This window comes from Lontra canadensis, unplaced genomic scaffold (genome assembly GCF_010015895.1).
Source record: "Lontra canadensis isolate GAN:19392208 unplaced genomic scaffold, GSC_riverotter_1.0 scaffold137, whole genome shotgun sequence".
Lineage (NCBI taxonomy): Eukaryota > Metazoa > Chordata > Mammalia > Carnivora > Mustelidae > Lontra > Lontra canadensis.
This window is the reverse complement of record NW_022631131.1, coordinates 943,114-962,524: the sequence shown is the minus strand read 5'-3', so window position 1 is coordinate 962,524 and position 19,411 is coordinate 943,114. Positions and strand designations below refer to the sequence as shown.

General features: G+C 42.3%; 1 protein-coding gene and 1 pseudogene across 1 annotated transcript in view; one reads left to right on the top strand and one right to left on the bottom strand.

Moving 5' to 3' along the window:
* ASIC2 (acid sensing ion channel subunit 2) overlaps positions 1–19,411 on the top strand; it is a 965,442-nt gene that overhangs the window by 563,981 nt on the left and 382,050 nt on the right. The gene's annotated exons all lie outside the window — the stretch shown is intronic.
* On the bottom strand, positions 17,595–18,293 carry LOC116858450 (annotated as a pseudogene).

Below are 19,411 nucleotides of genomic sequence, written 5' to 3'. Positions count from 1 at the left end.
CCCTCCCAACAAAGAAAACATCAATTCTCAGAGGCAGATAACCTATGAAACCTAACTCCACCATCAAGCTTTTAATTTCTTTGGATTTTGAGCAGGTCATATTATTGGGGAAGAGAGGCAGCATAAGTGTGTGCGAACTCCCAACTAAGCTACCAGAGTGTGATGGGAACAAGAGTGAAACCATCTTTTTTTTTTTTTTGAAGATTTTATTTATTTATTTATTTGACAGAGAGAGAAACAGAGAGATCACAAGTAGGCAGAGAGGCAGGCAGAGGGAGAAGGAGAAGCAGGCTCCCTGCGGAACAGAGAGCCCAATGTGGGTCTCAATCCCAGGACCCTGAGATCATGACCTGAGCCAAAGGCAGAGGCTTAACCCACTGAGCCTTAGGAGGCCCAAGAGTGAGACCTTATTTAAACCTCACGGCAGTCCTCTGAGATAGATGCTAATGTACCCATTTCATAGATCAGGAAACAGAGGCCCAAAGAAACCAAGAACATGCCCACAATTTACAACCAGGTAGCGGGCCAGAAGTCCAGTCCAGATCTGCAGGATGGCCCAAGTTATGTTCCTTCTACTAGTCCTCACTACATCTAAGCAAGCAGGTGGTAAAAAATACTAATGTGCAAATAGGTTGGCGGTCAGTGTGTGTTTATTTATTTATTTATTTTGCTTTGAGTCTACATGCCACTCAAACTTGGTTTTCCAGGTTTTGATTTCACAGCAGAGTCAAATCTGCTTACTACAAGAGGTGCAGTAATGCTCCTGTGTATTCATTCATGTAACAAATGTGTGTTAAGCAGCTACTATGTAGATGATGTTGAATGATGTTAAGGATTCTGAGGAACAGCTGTAACTAATACTACCAACATCTCTGCCTTTGTGGACTCCCTATAGGGGACAGTGGCAGCCCACCAATGTGCCCATGGATTACTCTGTGATGAGAATTATGAAAAATGTGAAGAAGGGAGAAGAGAGAGTAGTGTGGGGTTACAGAACAGAGGACTTCACTTGGGCTGAGTGGCATGAAAGAAGTCAGGGATAGCAACAAACAAGCCATTGAGGATAAACCACTGGGCATTTTAAGCAAGAAGCAGATACAATTGGATATGTTTCAAAGTGAAAACTGTAGCTACTCTGAATAAAAATGGATTAAAGAGAGGGCAAGAGGGACATAATTGGAAGGCAATTGCAACAGTCCAAGAATGAAATGTTGGTGACTCAGATCCAGGGACGGCAGTAGGAATGGAGAGGAGTGAAGGGATTTGATTATTTTTAAGACAGAATTAACAGGATCAGGGGGTTGGTTTTATGGGGGGAGGGAGAAAGAGGGATGGATCTCAAACAAATCCCAAGCAAGACCAACAATGTTTATAGGGGTGCTGAGAACTGAGAGATGGAGTCCTGGAAAGGAACCAATTCCAGGGGTGGAGCGCAGGACAGGGGTGGAGGTTCAAACTTTCCATTTGATGGCAAAAATTTACCAATTGGTAAATCCTGAGGAAGGGTGTTTGAGAGTTTATTGTATGACTGGAATTTTTTTTTGCTAGTTTAACAGTTTTCCAGGATAGAAAAAAATATTGATTTGGGGACATGTTAATTTTGGGAATCCTGGGGTAAGGTAGATGAGGATGTCAGGATAGCAGTTGGATATATGAGTATGGAGTTTTGCTGAGAAGTCATAAGAAGAAAAAAATATAACATTTAGGAATCTATTATATGCATTTATATATGTAATATAATTTATATATAATGTATATGTTTATATATAGGTATATATATACCTATTTATATATCTAAATATTATTTCTAGTGTCTTCAGAATAGTTATTTAGCTGCTTGCCACCATTTATTAAAGCAGCCCCTTATTTTGGATGGTTCAGCTATTTTTTTTTAAGATTTTATTTATTTATTTGACAGAGCAATCACAAGTAGGCAGAGAGGCAGGCAGAGAGAGAGGAGGAAGCAGGCTTCCTGCTGAGCAGAGAGCCCAATGTGGGGCTTGATCCCAGGACCCTGAGATCATGACCTGAGCTGAAGGCAGAGGCTTTAACCCACTGAGCCACCCAGGCGCCCCGGTTCAGCTATTTTTAAGCTTCAGCTTATCCAGAAAATGCAGCAGTAGAGTTATTTTGTGAATCCCTTTATGTAGCTTTGGAACCCAGGTATGAAATTCCTGATCCAAAGAGTAAGAAGGTCTTTGATGCTCTATATATGGGAAACTTTCCATTAGAATCAGCAACTCTCATTTTTTTTTTCATACGAAAAAAGTGGTTTCCAATTATCTAGAACATAATTCATGTGGACCACTATACTTTCCTGGGAAGGTGATGGAGGGAATTGCTTTGAAAACACAGCTGTGTCCAGGTAACTCCAGCAGGGTTGTTGAACAGGAATGGGATCTCTGGAGGCATCTATGCCAGGAGTGTGCTGCTCAGAGGACAAGAAGCAAACAAGTGATAGGATGGTGACATCAGGAAGCTGCCTGGGAGCCTCAAAGGCTGCAGATGATGACTGTTTTAGGGTAGCTCTTGGCTCCTAGCCAGCAAGAATGTCTAAAGCTGGCTGGAAGGAGGAAGACAGTTGGTTCTAGGGAGATCAGGAGGAGCTGAGCCCACCACTTGAGGGCACCATCAGGCTCTTCCTCATCTGGACACACTGTGATTTGGACACAGATGCTCCCTGGCGAGGAGATAGTTCAGTTGTGTTGGTTGTGTCATCCTTAGCCTGGGGCAGGAAGGGCCAGGCAGGAGGAACAAGAAAAACAGTGATGACCTATTTATAAAATGCTTTCCTAGCCACCATTGCATTTAACCCACCAACACACCCAGCAACTGGGGTGTTCGGAAGTGGGGATGCCTGAGAGGCAGAACCAAGAACAGACCCAGCCCCCACTCCCCTCAATATACCTTACCGAGGCTAGGTTCAAAGGTTGCCTTCTAGGGGCGCCTGGGTGGCTCAGTCCTTCTGCCTTAAGTTCAAGTCATGATCCCGTAGTCCTGCGATCCAGCCCCGTGTCATGCTCCCTGCTCAGCAGGAAGCTGGCTTCTCCCTCTCTCACTCCCTCTGCCTGTGTTCCCTCTCTTGCTCTCTCTCTCTGTCAAATAAATAGATAAAATCTTTAAAACAAAACAAAAACAAGAAACAAAGGTTGCCTTCTAGAGGACTCATTCATTCAACAACTACTGCATCACTTGCTAGTCCATTTGGGATAGGTGTCAGGTACTGGGATGAAGAGACATGGTCCCTACCTGTGTCCATGTCTTATAGCTACTGTTACAAATTCCCAGAAACTTGATGGCTGAAAACTGGACATTTCTTAGCTCCCAGTCATGGAGGCCAGACATCTTAAAGCAGTTTCAGTGGGTGGAAATCAAGGTGTTGGTGAGCCACACTCTCTCCAGAGGCTCTAGGGGAGAGCCTTCCTTGCCTCTTCCAGCTTCTGGTAGCTGCCAACATTCCTTGGCTTGTAGCCACATCACTCCAATATCTGCCTCTATCCTCACACTGCCTTCTCCTCTGTGTGTCCTGGTTGTCTCATAGAAGGATGCTTATCTTGGCATTTGGGATGCACAGGGATAATCCAGGATAACCTCCTTCTTTCAAAATCCTTAATTTACTCACATCTGCCAAAAAAGCTTTACCATATAAGGGAACCCTGACAGGTTCCAGGGATTAGGACCTGATATCTTTGGGGCCACCACTCAGCCCACTACACTGCCCTCAAGCATTCACAGTCTGATGGGGGAAACAATGGCACAGTTAAGAGATTATAACATAATAGATGATGTATGGTAATGCAGGTGCATTATGGATAGAAGAGGTTCTCAGGAGGGCTTCCCAGAGGAAGCAACATTTGAGCTGAGACATGAAAGATGATAGAAACGAGTCAGGCAGATGACTGGAGTGGGGCATTTGGGAGGGTGGGGTATCGAATCAGACCTTCTCTGGGTGAGTGAATGACATGCAGGGAGGTCTGTTTCCATAACATTAATGTGTTTTATTATCATCTAATTATGAATTATTTGATAGAAGAACTAGGGAAAAGAGTACTTTAGAACAAAAATAAAATGGCTTTTTTTTTTTAAGATTTTATCTATTTATTTGACAGACAGAGATCACAAGCAGGCAGAGAGGCAGGCAGAGAGAGAGAGAGAGAGGGAAGCAGGCTCCCCGCTGAGCAGAGAGCCCGATGCGGGGCTCGATCCCAGGACCCTGGGATCATGACCTGAGCAGAAGGCAGAGGCTTCAACCCACAGAGCCACCCAGGTGCCCCATGGCTTCTGTCTTCTGAAAGTCAGAGAAAAGTGGGGATGACCACAGGAGGGAAAGGGAATTCAATGCACACAGATAGTTATGGTAGGGTGTCTTCTGCTCCAAGGCATCTTCCTCTTGGAGGGCCTTGGAGGGCCTCTGTTCTGGGGCATCTTCCTCTCCATATATTTCAAAGTGATCCCTACATGACTCCTTCAGCACTGCCCATCTGCACTGTTGTCAGGCAGCTATAATGAGTACATGTCAGCAAAGGTGAAAATGCAAAAGTAGGGAATCCTCACCCAGCAGCACCGCACAGGAGACATCAAGTCAAATATATACTCTCTTTTCTAGGCAGGTCCCCCATGGCTCAAATCCTGGTCCATTTCCTTCTATGTTAAGCTAGGCTGGACAGAGCCACCTTCACCCACTCCCAGAGAGCCTCCTGCCACCAGAACCAGCTCTCAGCAGCCAGGTTCCCGCTGTCTTTTCCTTGGTCCCCATGTGGTGCCCTCAACTCCCCCAAGTCCACAGTAACACTAGAAGCAAAATGTACATCCCCACATCTATTCCAGAAAGGGAAAAAAAATAAAGAACCCAGCTGCAAACACTCTTTTAGCTGTCTCCTAGCAAATCATGCCTGCATCCTTCTGGCTAGTGGCTCAAATTCCCCATCCTCAGTCTCATGGCTCCTAGAGCTTGATAGAGCAGGAAGGGGTGGGACTGATCTCATCCTGCCTTGCTCCAGGCTGGGGCACAGGGCCACCACCTCCAGAGTTCTTTGTTTCCAGGGTGGCCCCTGTTCTTTCTCTGGAGCACTTTTTCTCTTTTCTAGAAGATTCCTTCCTTCATGGAACTACTGCTTCTCCAGCTCCATCTTTAATCCCAGGAGCTAAGTGCCTTTTCAATGTGGACCCTAACCACAGGTGATTGGCCCAGCAATGGTCACCTGACCAGAACTGGGCCAATCAGAGTCCTTCAAAGGAGGTCTGGCTCCAGGAAAAGAACTGAGTCTCCTCAGGTGGCCAGAGCAGAGGACGTGTTATGTCAGCAGCTGCAAGCAGCCACAGCCTGATTAGTGAAAAAATGTCATTTGGCAGTGAACAATAAAAATAAAGTAGACATAAAGAGAAGTAGGAGGCAAGGGTCAGAGAGAGGAAGAGGTCTGGTTTCTTCATGATAATCCAACTCCTGATGCTGGTTTATCCTTGGCGGGCATCTAGCCCTTGAGTTCTACAAGATGCTCCTGTCATCCCTTCAGGAACTGTATCCCCACCTCTTTTGCCCTCTTGAAGTTGCCCAGAGACAGTTTCTGCTTTCAACCGAAAGGGAACTAGCTCATCATGCCCGGTGTTGACAGGTCCAGCTCTGAAAAACCCTGCCTTGCCCACTCACAGCCCCTTCCAATGCTTTCCTCTCCCTAATGAACCTCACTCTTCTCTCTGTTCCCGATACCTAGTCCCTCTCATTAAGAAAACTGACTGCTTATGCCTGTCTCAGGCTATTTATGTCCAGTCTCCTGATATCTCCATTTCCAGTAGTACTTTGACAAATAGTTATACCAATAAGCACACCCTCCTTTGACAGGCCCCCTTGACTTCTCTTAGTTAATGACATCTCTAGGCAGGCCACCCAGGACACATCCGACACCGGGGACAGACTCTGATTCTGTTTTTCTTCAGATGCACTTAGTCTTCACCTTTCTGGCCCCATCAGACTCTCAGAAGTTCTCCCTTGCCATGTGATTGTAGGCAATTACATGCAATCAACACTCCCTTGGATCCTATGTATTCACACGTCAGGACCTGAACTCACAGGGCAGGCAGAAAGTGAGCAGGGATCACAGCTCATTCTGTAGTAATTCACCTGCGGACACCGAGGTGGAGAAGAAAATGTGGCCTTTATCTCCTGAACCTGGAGACTGGCAACCTCCCCCACTAAGAAGGTCTGCCAGATTACAAATGACTTCAGCATTGCAGTCGGGAATCCACACTGAGAATTCTAATCTTTCTCTCTAATTTGGCCAAGTGCCTAAAGGAGTCATTTTCTTGCTGTAGCCACAGAGGCTAGAAATTCCAGGCTCTGAGTTATAACTCAGGGTTACAATTATTAATAAACTCTCACCTAAAATTCAGTTTCATGTCAACCACTGAAATTACCCTTGCTGGTGTAATAGGGTTTACCATGTTCAGGCTCTTGAAGGGAAAAGAAATAATTCATGAGATTAAGCTTCAAATGTTTGCCCTCTTCAGCAGGGTTGTCCTTGGGAAGGAAAGTGGTCTTCAAACCATTCCTTTGCTGCTGACCAGCATGCTTATGACACAAGGGGGGTTGTTTTCTTAGAGTTCTCTTGTCCCATCTTTCTCTTTTCTGTAATAGAAATGGTCTCCTGCTCCCACTGCAAATCAAGGAAAGTGCTTAAGAAAATGCTATATCACACACTTCGCATGAAAAGTACAAAGTACATAATGCAGTATTCAGTCCACAAGAAGAATAGATCCAAACAGGGGATTTAGAGGGTCAACATGAGTGTTCTGTAAACATCAAAATAAGCAGTATATGTATGGTGCCACCTGGTTTACAGCATACTTTCTCATATGGTTGTTGGTTTGAACAACAACCCCAAGTGATAGAAAAAGTCATCTGACTCCCATTTTCCAGTGGATTTGTGCCCAGAGACAGCCAGCACTTCCCCAGGTGTCACTGCTGATGTGTAGCATAGCCCAGGCTTCACCTCCCAACTTCTGATTGTATACATGATGCTCTATCCACATGATCATGTCTCAAGGAAGTTATCTACTACAGTTTTAGTTTAAAATAGGTGTGGCAGGCTTTTTTCTTCGAAGGGCCAGGTAATAAATATGTTACACCTGCAGGCCATGCCATCTCTCACAATTACCCAATACTGGGCACATAGTACAAAAGGATCCATAGACAATATGGAAGCAATGGGTGTGGCCAAGTACCAATAAAACTTTATTGACAAAAGTGGATGGCAAGCCAGATTTGGCCTGCATGTTTTAATCTGTCCACCCCCTGGTTTAAAAGTATCAAGACCAAATCTTTATGTGAAAGTTAGAGCTAAGGTTGAAGTCAGCAATTCCAGCTCCCTTCACTGATGCTGACATAAAGGCCATTTCCATTTCCCAGTAGCACAAAATTCCCTGCCACCCTACCTTTCCTGTGGCATAGTCAGCACATTCCCAACCTACCCTAACACCTACCCACCCCCCAGAAAAATGGAGCTTCAAACCAAGGAGGGAGAAACACTAATGGAAAGAGTGGCTGTTAGGTTGAGCCTTAAGGGTACAAAAAGTACTTTTAAGGTTTTTGAATTCCATATTTTCCAATAGGCCATGAATTCAGTTCTTGCCTACATCTCTGTGTCCCTGCCCCATTCACTCCTCATTCTTTCCATCACCTCCTGGTCTCTCTCCACCTCTCAGTCTCTCCAGCTCTCCAACTCACACTTTCCATGGCATCATTTCTAGCTCTGACTTTAAAAAAAAAAAAAAAGAGGTTTATACTCTGGCTTCCAAATGCCCAATAGCACCTTCAAAACAAGGAGAAGCTTAGCTGACAGGTCACACATCCAACCTTTTAAAAGACTAAAGGAACTTCCAGCTGTAAAGGAGTGCAGACATGAACAAATCCTCTTTGCAAAACAAACAAACAAACAAACAAAAACAGCTATAAAACTAGAAAAAATTGTCAAAAAAACAAAAACAAAAAACCAACCATTTCAAATCTGGCAATTGGCCAAAGGCAAACAACACATTTGAAAACTCTGGAACTTTAGGTAGGAACAGCAGGAGTCTGGGCCATTCTTGCTGGCCATGAAAGCCAGCAGCTTCACTGCCAGAGGGGGCTGACTTGATGGAGAGTGGAAGGCAGAGCCTGTGCCAGCTGTGAATGTGGAAACTGCAGCTCTCCTAGCCTCAGGTTGAGATCCCAGGTAAGGTAAACCACAGACCCAAGAACTAGCCAGAAGTTTAACAGGGAGACCCTGGAAATGATAGATGAGAAACTACAGGGGGCTTGATAAGCTCTCTATATATCCATGCCTGACCTGGCTGTTCAAACATCAGGGACCTGTGAATGCCTGGTGGGAAGTAAAAACCATGGCAAGGCTGAAAATTGCATGACCTTTAAATGTACTCCCCAGCCCACACAGAGATCCACCCACAGGAGGTGGGTAGCCCTGTTGGCTAGAGGTGTTTGAGCACAAACTCCGCCCAATCATTGGATGACCACTAAGCTAGGTGGGGAAAAAAAAAAAAAAAAGACTCAAGGATGACAAGCTAAAATATAAAAATAAGAAATTTTTAAGAAACTAAGCAGAGACATAAACAGCTGGACAGCACATGGCAAAACATTGTGCAGATTAAGGCTAGGCAAATGGACACAGATTACAAAAACTGAATCAAAAAGGAATGCAAACTGTGACTAGGGCTCTAACAAGTGAAGGAATTGAATTAATAATTAAAAATCTTTTATACACATAAAAAGCTCAGCCCCAGATGGCTTCACTGTTGCATTCTATCACATTTTTAAAGAGGAAATAATACCAATCCTCCATAAACTCATTCAGGGAATAGGAGAATGGGGGACACTTCCCAGCGCGTTAGATAACACCCGTATCACTCTACTACCAAAGACAGACAAAGGAACCACAAACAAGACCTACAGATCAATATTCTTTATAAACATAAATGCAAAATGTCTTAAATATTAACAAACTGAATTGATCAATATATTAAAAAGATTATGCATCCTGAGGAAGTGGGATTTGTCCCAGAGATGCAAGATTGGCTGAAAATGTGAAAATCAATTCACGTGATACGCCATATCAAAAGGATAAAGAACAAAACCCACATAATTACAATAGGTGCAGAAAAAGCATTTGACAAAATCTAATATCCATTCATGATAAAGAATTTTTTCAACAAAATAAAAATATAGGGAACTTCCTCACTGGATAAAAGATACCTATGGAAAAAATGAAACAAGATGGGATCAGGAGGGAGACAAACCATAAGAGACTCTTAATCTCACGAAACAAACTGAGGGTTGCCGGGGGGAGAGAGGTAGGGAGAGAGTGGTTGGGTTATGGACATTGGGGAGGGTACGTGCTATGGTGAGCACTGTGAAGTGTGTAAACCTAGAGATTCACAGACCTGTACCCCTGGGGCTAATAATACATTATATGGTAATAAATAAATTAAAAAATTATAAAAAATAAAGCTAAAAAAAGTATTACTGGGACTTCAGTAGCTTATATATTAGGAAACAAGAAAAATATGGTACTTATGCATTATATACCTTCCCATCCAAAGACTAGCCTGACAAGATGTTACAGATGATGAGTTTTCATCAGGGTCTTCAGACGTGGAGCTCTGGGTCAATACTCCTGATGCTTGATTTGTGATGTCTTTATAAAGCTGAATAAACTGGTACAAATTCATTAAAGAAAAGATACCTATGGAAGCTTTACAATGTATATCATATTTAACGATGAAAGACTGAATGTTTCTTACAGCAACTCTCATGACTCCTGTTCAGTATTATACTGAACATTCTAACCACTGTAATAAGGCAAGGAAAGGAAATTAGCAACACACAGGCAGGAAAAGAAAAAGTAACATTCTATTACAGCATGATCCTATATGTAGAAAAACCTATCTGTATGTATGTATGAATGTATGTATGTATGTGTATGTATGTATGTATATGTACATGTATATGTATATGTATGAAATCTATCAGGAAAAAAACACAACTAGAACCAATGAACAAATTTTGCAAAGGTGCAGGTTACAAGATCAATGTTTCAAAATCAGTTGCATATTTATACGCTAGCAGTGAACAATCCAAAAATAATAATTAGGAAAATAATCTTATTAACAATAGTATAAGAAAGAGTAAAATACTTAAAAAATAAATTTAACAAAAGAAGTACAAAACTTGATCACCAAAAACTATAGTGCTGAGAGAAATTTTTAAATATCTAAATAAATATTTAAATATCTAAATAAAATCTAGATAATAAAATCTAAATAAAATCTAGATATTTATTTAAATATCTAAATAAATGGAGAGTCCTTCATGGTTTGAAGGACTCAGTATTCTCTCCCAATTGATCTATAACTTCAAATCAAACCCAGGAAAGTTATCAATGTTCTTTTTTTAGGAAATTGACAAGCTGATTATGACGTTTATATAGAGATGCAAAAGATGTCAAATAAACAGAACTATTTTGTGAATGCACAAATTTGGACTACCCGATTTCAAAACTTAGTATACATCTACAGAAATTAAGGATGTATGGTACTGTGCCACCCTAAGAATAGACATAGAGATCAATGGACCAGAAATGAAAGTCCTAAAATAAATCCTTTTCTCGATGGTCAATTAATTTTTGACAAAGTTGCCGACTCAGCTCAGTGGGGTAAGGATGGTCTGTTCAACCAATGGTGCTGGGACCATAGAATATTAGTATACAAATTTAAACCCTTACATCTTAGGATACACAAAAATTAGCTCAAAATTGAGGCACCTGGGTGACTCAGTTAAGTGTCTGCCTTCAGCTCAGGTCATGATCCCAGGGTCCTGGGATGGAGCCTCACATCAGGCTCCCTTCTCAGTGGGGAGTCTGCTTCTCTCTCTGCCCCTCCTCCTCCCCCACTCATGCTTCCCTGTGCATGTGCTCGCTCTCTCTCTCTCTGAAATAAATAGAATCATTTAAAGAAAATTAGCTCAAAATGGATCATAGACCTAACTGTAAGAGCTAAAACTACAAATCCTTATGGGAGAAAATCTTTCTGACTTTGCATTAGGCAAAGACTTCATAGATAAAACACCAAAAGTATGGTCCCTAAGAGAAACAATTTGACAAATTAGACTTCATCTAAATAAAAAATAATTATTCTTCAAAAGGCACTATTAAGAAAATGAAAAGATGAGCCACAGAGTAAGAGAGACTATTTGCAATATAAATATTTGCAAGTAATATAAAGGATTCATATTCAGAATATGGAAAGAACTCTTACATCTCAATTATAAAAGATAAACAGTTCATTTTTTTTTTTTTTTTTTTAATGATCAGAAGAGGGGCTCTTGGATGGCTCATTCAGTGGAGCATTTGACCCTTGATCTTGAGGTTGTGAGTTTGAGCCTCACATTGAGTGTAGAGATTACTTTTAAAAAGACCTGGGGCACCTGGGTGGCTCAGTAGGTAAGTATCTGCCTTTGACTCAGGTCATGATCCCCAGAGTCCTGGAATCAAGACCTGAGTGGGGCTCCCTGCTTATAGAAAAGTCTGTGTCTCCCTCTCCCCCTCCCTCTGCCCTCTGCCCCGCCTTGTGCTCTTGCTCTCTCTCTCTCTCTCTGAAATAAATAATTAAAATCTTAAAAAAAAAAAAAAAAGTAAATGGGCAGAATACTTGGGTAGACATAAGACCAAAGAAACCAAAGAATAGTTAATAAGCACATGAAAAGATACTGCATGTCATTAGTCTTTAGGGAAATGCAAATTGAAACCACAAAGAGATACCACTCTGTATCTACTAAAATATCTCTACTCAAAAAAACCAACAATCACTGATCTCAGTGACTATGAAAAAACTGGAGCCCTCAGTCATTGCAGGTGGAAGTACAAAGTACAGCCAGACTTAAATTCTCTTGTGCTCCTCTAACTCTGGGTTCTCTGCTTGTCTCATAGATCTTCTGTCTGACTTTCTAACAACCCACTTACAAAATTCACCCTCTCCTTGCCTTCCACATTCCCAAAATCCCGCTCACACAAAGCACTGATGAGTATAGAGTATACTTTATTCTTTAAAAAAAAAAAAAAAGATTTTATTTATGTATTTAACAGAGAGAGAGAGATCACAAGTAGGCAGAGAGGCAGGCAGAGAGAGGGGGAAGCAGGCTCCCTGCTTAGGGATCCCAGGACCCTGAGATCATGACCTGAGCTGAAGCCAGAGGCTTAACCCTCTGAGCCACCCAGGTGTCCCAAGTGTACTTTATTCTAGACACCTCATGGAGTCAAAGAAGAGGAAGTCATCTACACTAGAGCACTTAAAGCAACTGTACATAGAACATTTGATATTCTTAACATGCTCTCAAGCCATATCCGAGAACATTCACAGGTCCTTCACAGTTTGTTGTTGTAATTCCATACCCTCTCTTCTTTCGTCTTTCCATCCTTCTTTCCACTCCTTCTTCAGCCCCCAAATATATATTTATATTTATATTTGTATATGCATATATTCTTTTCCTCTTCCTTTCTCATGAAGATCAGTTTATCTACCTTTTTGAGGTCTTGTCCATTTTCATGCCAAGTGGCCTATCATGACATTGCCTCAAACCATGGTATCAGCCAGGTTTCCAAATTGAAAGTTACAGAAGAGTGGAAAGAAAGAAAAAGAAAGAAGAAAAGAAAAGAAGGAAGGAAAGATGGAAGGAAGGAAAAGAAAGGAGGGAAGGAAGGAGGGAGGGATGAAAAAAAAAGACTCCAGATGATTTAAGCAGAGAAGACCTTTGTTGATACTGAGTTGCTCAAAAAATTGCCAAGAAGACTGTAGAATAGAATCATCCTCAGAAAATAAGCAGGAACACAGGTAAGCTGTGCAGGATAGCCCACACTCTAGAACAAGATCAGTGAAAATCCTGTTTCTGCCACCATTGAACCCAAGACATGGAAGTTTCCACAAATGGGTCTGCCACCCCATCCGTAGAAACAGAATGCCTCTGCACCCCTCCACTACTGCTTCCAGAATTCCCCACCATCATTGTTTCTTGGCCTCAAAGTCTGGAGTGTCTCCGATTGGTTGGACCCAGGTCCTCTGCCTGCCTCCTAACCACAAAGGAGACTGGAAAAATGAGTCATTGGACTTTTCAGCTGTTAGGGTGAGAGTCTCTTCTCACCAAATTCCATACCATAGAGAAGTCTCCAAACATAGGAAGGGAATTCAGATGTTGAAGAACCCCAAAATAGCAAAAACAGCCTTTATGACTAATTTGGATAATGAGAAAATGTGCTCAACATAGTGATTCAGAAATTCTGAATGCCCTGATTTTCTTTGCGTAAATTTTCTGTTTTGCTGTATCCAAGATAATGAAGAAGAAAAGTTGGGGGTTTGGCCTGAGTAGGAAAGGCAGGACATTCCCTAATTCTTTGCATTGTTATGCACATCTCGGCCCTCCCAACCATGGGTCCCCTCTGTGTAACTATGCCTTGTTTGCCCAGGGGCTGGCACAATCCTTGAACAGCCCACGCCTCCCTCCACACTGTGAAGCAATTCCAGTTCTGTAAACAAATGCTTACCTTCTCCCTGCCAGCGGCTATTTAAAGGAATCTTGAAGCCAAACTCACCTTTAAAGGGAAGAATCCTAATTGTGATGGAAATAGACATTGTGATGGAAATATCACAATTACCATGAAATTTTGCATATCGGCTGTTAAGGTAGAATTCACCTAACAATATTGAGCCACCATTATAAATATACATTTCTCATGACATTTTCTGGGACTCTCCCAGAGAGCTCCTGGTTAGAATGAAGTAGAAATGTCAAATGCAGGGAGCCCTCTACTCTGGGCCCATTTTTATCTTATTATTCAGCTCATTCTTGGCTGCCTAATAAAAGCCTATAGTTTACTCTCATGACTTCTACGTGTTCTTTGGAATAATCTCTTTAACTGTTTAAAAGGCAGGAGGATATTGCATTGGGAATTCATGTTAGACCCAATAACCCATGTCCTCCCAGGCAGAAATGGAACGTGGAGGTCTTAGTGACCAAAAGGGCCCCGTAGGTATGTTATCTTTGTCCCGTATAGATATGGGACATAAGCCTTTTTTATTTTAAAATAAAACAAAAGCCTTTTTATTTTAAAAATAAAAGAAATACAGGGGTGCCTGGGTGGCTCAGTGGGTTAAGCGTCTGTTTTCGGCTCAGGTCATGGTCCCAGGGTTCTGGGATGGAGCCCCCGCATCAGGCTCCCTGCTTCTCCCTCTCCCTCTGCCCCTGCCCTGAACTCCTGTGCTCTCTCTCTTTCCCTCTGTTCTCTGTCTCTCAAATGAGTAAATAAAATTAAAAAAAAAAAATGAAATCAGACATTTCTCAAGAAGCCGCAATTTCTTATGGTGGGAAACAATATTTCAAGACCACCATCTGTGTCCTAGAGGCGCTCATTGCTTCTAGGCCTTTTCACTGGACCAAGCTAGAAAATATACACACTCCAGGTATGGATACTTTTGACTCAAATTCAGAACTCCTGCATTTTACCTAATCTCTTCCCTCTTACATAGGTATCTCCTTTCTGCCAAACTGGGTCTCCTGGTTTCTTAAGGATGCAAGAGATAATAAGGTTAGAATTCCCCATGACTGATCATTTGCTTTCTCTCACATTATCCACTCAACAGTCTCAGAAAAAAACAATACAAATGCTACTACCACAAATACGATTACTGAAAATGATCGGAAAAAACATCTGCACATGGGGCGCCTGGCTGGCTCAGTGGGTTAAGCATCTGCCTTCAGCTTAGGTCATGATCTCAGAGTCCTGGAATCATACCCCACCCCACCCCCGCAGCATCTAGCTGGCTCCCCGCTCAGCGGAGTGTCTGCTTCTCCCTCTCCCTCTGCCCGTCCCCCTGCTTGTCCTCTCCTGCGCACTCACCCTTTTAATTAAATAATAAAATAAATTTTTTTTAATCTGCATATGGTCCCCTTATTGTCCCCTGAACTTGTGTAATTGCACTGTATCTAATTTTCAAATCATATAGACTTGCAGACTCTGCCTTTTGGTCCTCATTCAGTCTTATTCTTATATTAGCTGCACCATAATGCTCACTACCAGCCCTTCAGACCAGTATCTCTGGCTATTACGTTTATCTGAAGCTTATTATCTAGTAATCCCTCGGGAAGAACTCCTGGAAATACTCTTCCTTGAGTTCTTACATGCGTATAGTAGTTACCTGTGCCCTTTGTACATGTCAACCAGTTTTTCTGGATATAAAACTTCCGAATTGTATTTGCTTTCCTTAGGTACCTTAAAAATGTTACTTCATTGTCTTCCAATATAAAGCATATTGTCAGAAAGTCTGATAACCTAATTTTTCTTTCCCTTATAAGCCATTTCCTCTTTTTTGGCTGCATGCCTAAATAATGGTCTTCTGCCTTATTATTTTCTTCTTAAAGTGCAGCAATTTTACCAAAATGCCTCGCTATCCATCATTCAGACTCAATTTTTCAGGTAGGCTGTGTGCATGTGTTCTTTCAATAGGTAGGTGCAGATCTTTAATTACTGTTGTTGTTTCAGGAGAGTTTCCTTAAATTATAATTTCTAGTATTTGCTCCTTCCCCGGCTTTGGCTTTGTTTTTCAGGGGCCCCTGTTGCTACATATAAGTAGTCCTTGCCTCTTTCATATTTTCATTTTCTCTCAAATTACTCTTATCTTCTTTTTTCTCCTACTTCTTTTGAGTGTTACAATTTTCTTCCTTTCGACCTTCTGTTATCTGGAAGGCCTTATTTATTATGTCTGTGTACTCTCGTGTTTCTTCGAGTTTGGGTCTTCCTTTTTGCAATGACTTTACCCCTTCTTTTCTTCTTTTTTCCCATGTGTCATGTAATTTCTGAGGTTATGATTCTAATGACATTCACTTAAGTGGATGATGATGTCATTACCTTAATGTCTTTTAGCTCCTTTGGAAGTAAGAGGTTGCAGTTTTTGTTTGCTTTGTAGGTGTCTTTTTCTGGAATACTTTCACTGCCTAGAAAGGTGTTACTTTGTTCCTTATTCTCTTTGTTTGAATAGTAATTTTGTGTGACTTTCACCCTCACCATTTTTATGATGTTTGTTTTTAAGTAAATGCAATTTTCCTGAACTTTGTGGAAGAGGCCCTCATTCCGGGAAGTTTTCTAACTGCTTGGGGCTCCCTCTTGGGTTGTTTTGTGTTGTATTTAAAAATATGTGGGGCGCCTGGGTGGCTCAGTGGGTTAAGCCTCTGTCTTTGGCTCAGGTCATGATCTCAGGGTCCTGGGATCAAGCCCCACATCAGGCTCTCTGCTCAGCAGGGAGCCTGCTTCCCTCTGTCTCTCTGCCTGCCTCTCTGCCTACCTGTGATCTCTCTCTGTCAAATAAATAAATAAAATCTTAAAAAAATAAAAAATTTTTTAAAAAGTTAAAAAAATAAAAATATGGCAGCTCACCTTCTGAGATCTCCTGGCTCTGCTCCCCTACCCCACCTGTAAGCAGACCTTCTCTTTCTTTTGATTCTATTAATCCTCTTCTGCTCAGTTTTGCTCCCACACCCAGCAATTTCTCATTAGTATGTGGAACCTGTGTTGGGGATCCCTGGCTGGTCAGTTCTCAACATTCACAGGGTCTGGACTGCTCCATCCCTTCAGAACTGGCCACACATCCCTTGCATTCACCCACTAATAGTTTGGGTAGAAACTTCCAGTTTCTTTCTTTCTTTCTTTCTTTCTTTCTTTCTTTCTTTCTTTCTTTCAAGTTATATTTAATGTTGGCTAACTCCTACTTAGCATCTTTTAGAATGCAGTATCCCAAAAGATGCAGGGAAAAAAATTATTTTCTAATAGAAATTAAACCCATTGTCATAAATAGTTCTTTTAAAAGTAGTTTTGTTTTGTTTTAAAGATTTTATTTATTTATTTGACAGAGGAAGAGAGACAGCGAGAGAGGGAATACAAGCAGGGGGAATGGGAGAGGGAGAAGCAGGCTTCCTGTTGAGCAGGGAGCCTGATGCGGGGCTTGATCCCAGGATCCTGGGATCATGACCTGAGCCTAAGGCAGACGCTTAACAACTGAGCCACCCAGGCGCCCCTAAAAGTAGTTTTATTTTTTTGTAAAGATTTTATGTATTTGTCAGAGAGAGAGAGAGAGAAAGCACAAGCAGGGGGGAGTGGCAGGCAGAGGGAGAAGCAGGCTCCCTGCTGAGCAAGGATCCTGATGCGGGACTCCATCCCAGGACTTCAGGATCAAGACCTGAGCTGAAGGCGGATGCTTAACTGACTGAGACACCCAGGCATCCCTAAACGTAGTATTAAAAGACAGGAACACAAACACCTTGCAAACATATAATTTCCTAGCAAGATCTTTAAGTCTGTAATTCTCATGTAAGTCACTTTCATTCTTTTTCAAATAAAAATCATAGAAAGTTTCCATTCTCTGTAATTGAGTCTTCATAAGTTATATAGTAGTAATGTTACTTCAAGTAAAACTTCATCAAATACTCAACTTTGGCATAATATTCTTAAATATTTTTACCTTTGAATAGAATGAAGGGGAGGCATCAAGTCCTACGTAAACTAATCTTAAATGAAGGTAATTCTTGGTCTGTTTGAGAGACTTGGTCAGATTTTTTCTTGTTGATCTTATTCAAGACTCTTGAAATCTTCCAAAGGAAGACTGCTTAAGGCAGTGGGTAAGATGTGTTCTGATGTGCCCTTGGGTGATACAGTCTTTGCTTCCAGATTCTCCACCAGGCGCATGGCTTTGATCCCTCCTCTGGTTGCTCTGTGTTCTTTTTGTAAGCAAGTTTTCATTGTCTTGCATAAGCTTGTTGGTGTTTTTCCCGTTCATTTACACTCTTTTTCTTTCTGCCACCATAAGATTCCTAAAAGCATAGCTGCGTTATGTTATGCTTTTAGCATAACTGTGTTATGTAGTTCTGGCTGACTACTAACGTTTGATCTTAAACTAAATGGTCCTGTTGGAGTACAACTGTTGTTTTCCTTCAAAAGATTCCTTGACTTGAGTTTCATGGACTTTCAATAGGTACAGAAACCTAAACTGGTTGGAATTGCATCCATTGTAAGTCGTCGAGCTTGTCCTTTGAGTCAGAACAAGAGACTTCAAAGTGCTTTGAACAAAGAAAAGTGTTTTCCTGGCACAAAATTGTTGTACCTAGGTGGGCAAGCCCATTTTTTTCTTCTTCTAGGATCCAGAGGGAGCCTGTGGAGGCTGATGGTCATGTGTGTGTTGTGGGTGGCTGGCGTTTCCCTGCCCCTCATTCAGCCCTGTTCTGAGCCTGTTCGGAGGCCCTGGCTGCCCCGCTTCCTTCTGACAAAGGCTGGGCAAACGAGGCAGGGGAAGGGCCCACAGAGAGGAGTCGCGGAAGCCAGTGGGAGAGACAGGTGTATGTATGGGGGATGGGTGGTGCCAACCTTTCCTGTCTCTTTATCAATATGGCGGACCTGAGGCAGCACAGCAGACAGTCCTGAAGCTCCAGTGGGACACAAGCTGTCCCCTCCCAGCCCCCAAAAGGGAGTGGGACTAGTGTGTCTCTGTGGCAGCCTTCTTTGGAGCAATTACAAAGGTGTCTCTTCCCCTTCCCCCATCACTATGAAACTCTCCCACCTAGGCAGAACTTCCGGTTTTTCAACTGCTATTTTCCAATTGCCACCCCACCTACCTGCTTTCCAGGGAACCTCTGTTGGCTGTTTGGGTACGGTTCTTTCCTCAGGGCCATCAGATACCTGACCACTCCCTCTTCTGCCTCCCACGCAGATGCTGAGACCGCAAGGGGCTTGGGCTTTGGTGATTTGTCCCCGCCTACTTGTGTGTTTTAGGCTTCATGGGAGTAGCTCATCATCCAGCTTGATGTCACTGTCTGTAGTTTTGGTCTCTAGTTGCTCTGTTTATCTTATGGGTGGGAATTGCTGAAATTCAAAGACGGTGCTGCTTTCATCATTTCTATGTATATGTGTTTTTTTGCTTGTTTTTATGTGGACTAACTGGCAATGATTTTCCATTAGAATTCAGATTTTTGGTTTATCTTGAGAAATTTCAATGTCTAGTTACACTGCACCTGCAACTGGCTGGAACTAAGCAGCATCCTCCCCCATTAGAGGCATGTGGGCTGTCCCATGCGTTCAGTCCCAGCACACCCAACCCCCCGCCATGGTTTCACTGGCCAGATGACACATTTACACAATCTTCTGAAGGCATCTACACTGTGACTCCTGTTCTGGGGCCATTGACAGGAAGGGGAAAATACCCAGGAGCCCCTTACCTTCTTACCCAGGGTTTTATGCTGATTAATGCCCCACTCCATATAACACATTTCCCCCATGGGAAACTGGGGTTCCCTACTCCCTTTTTAAAAAAGGTTTATTCATTTGTTCTACAG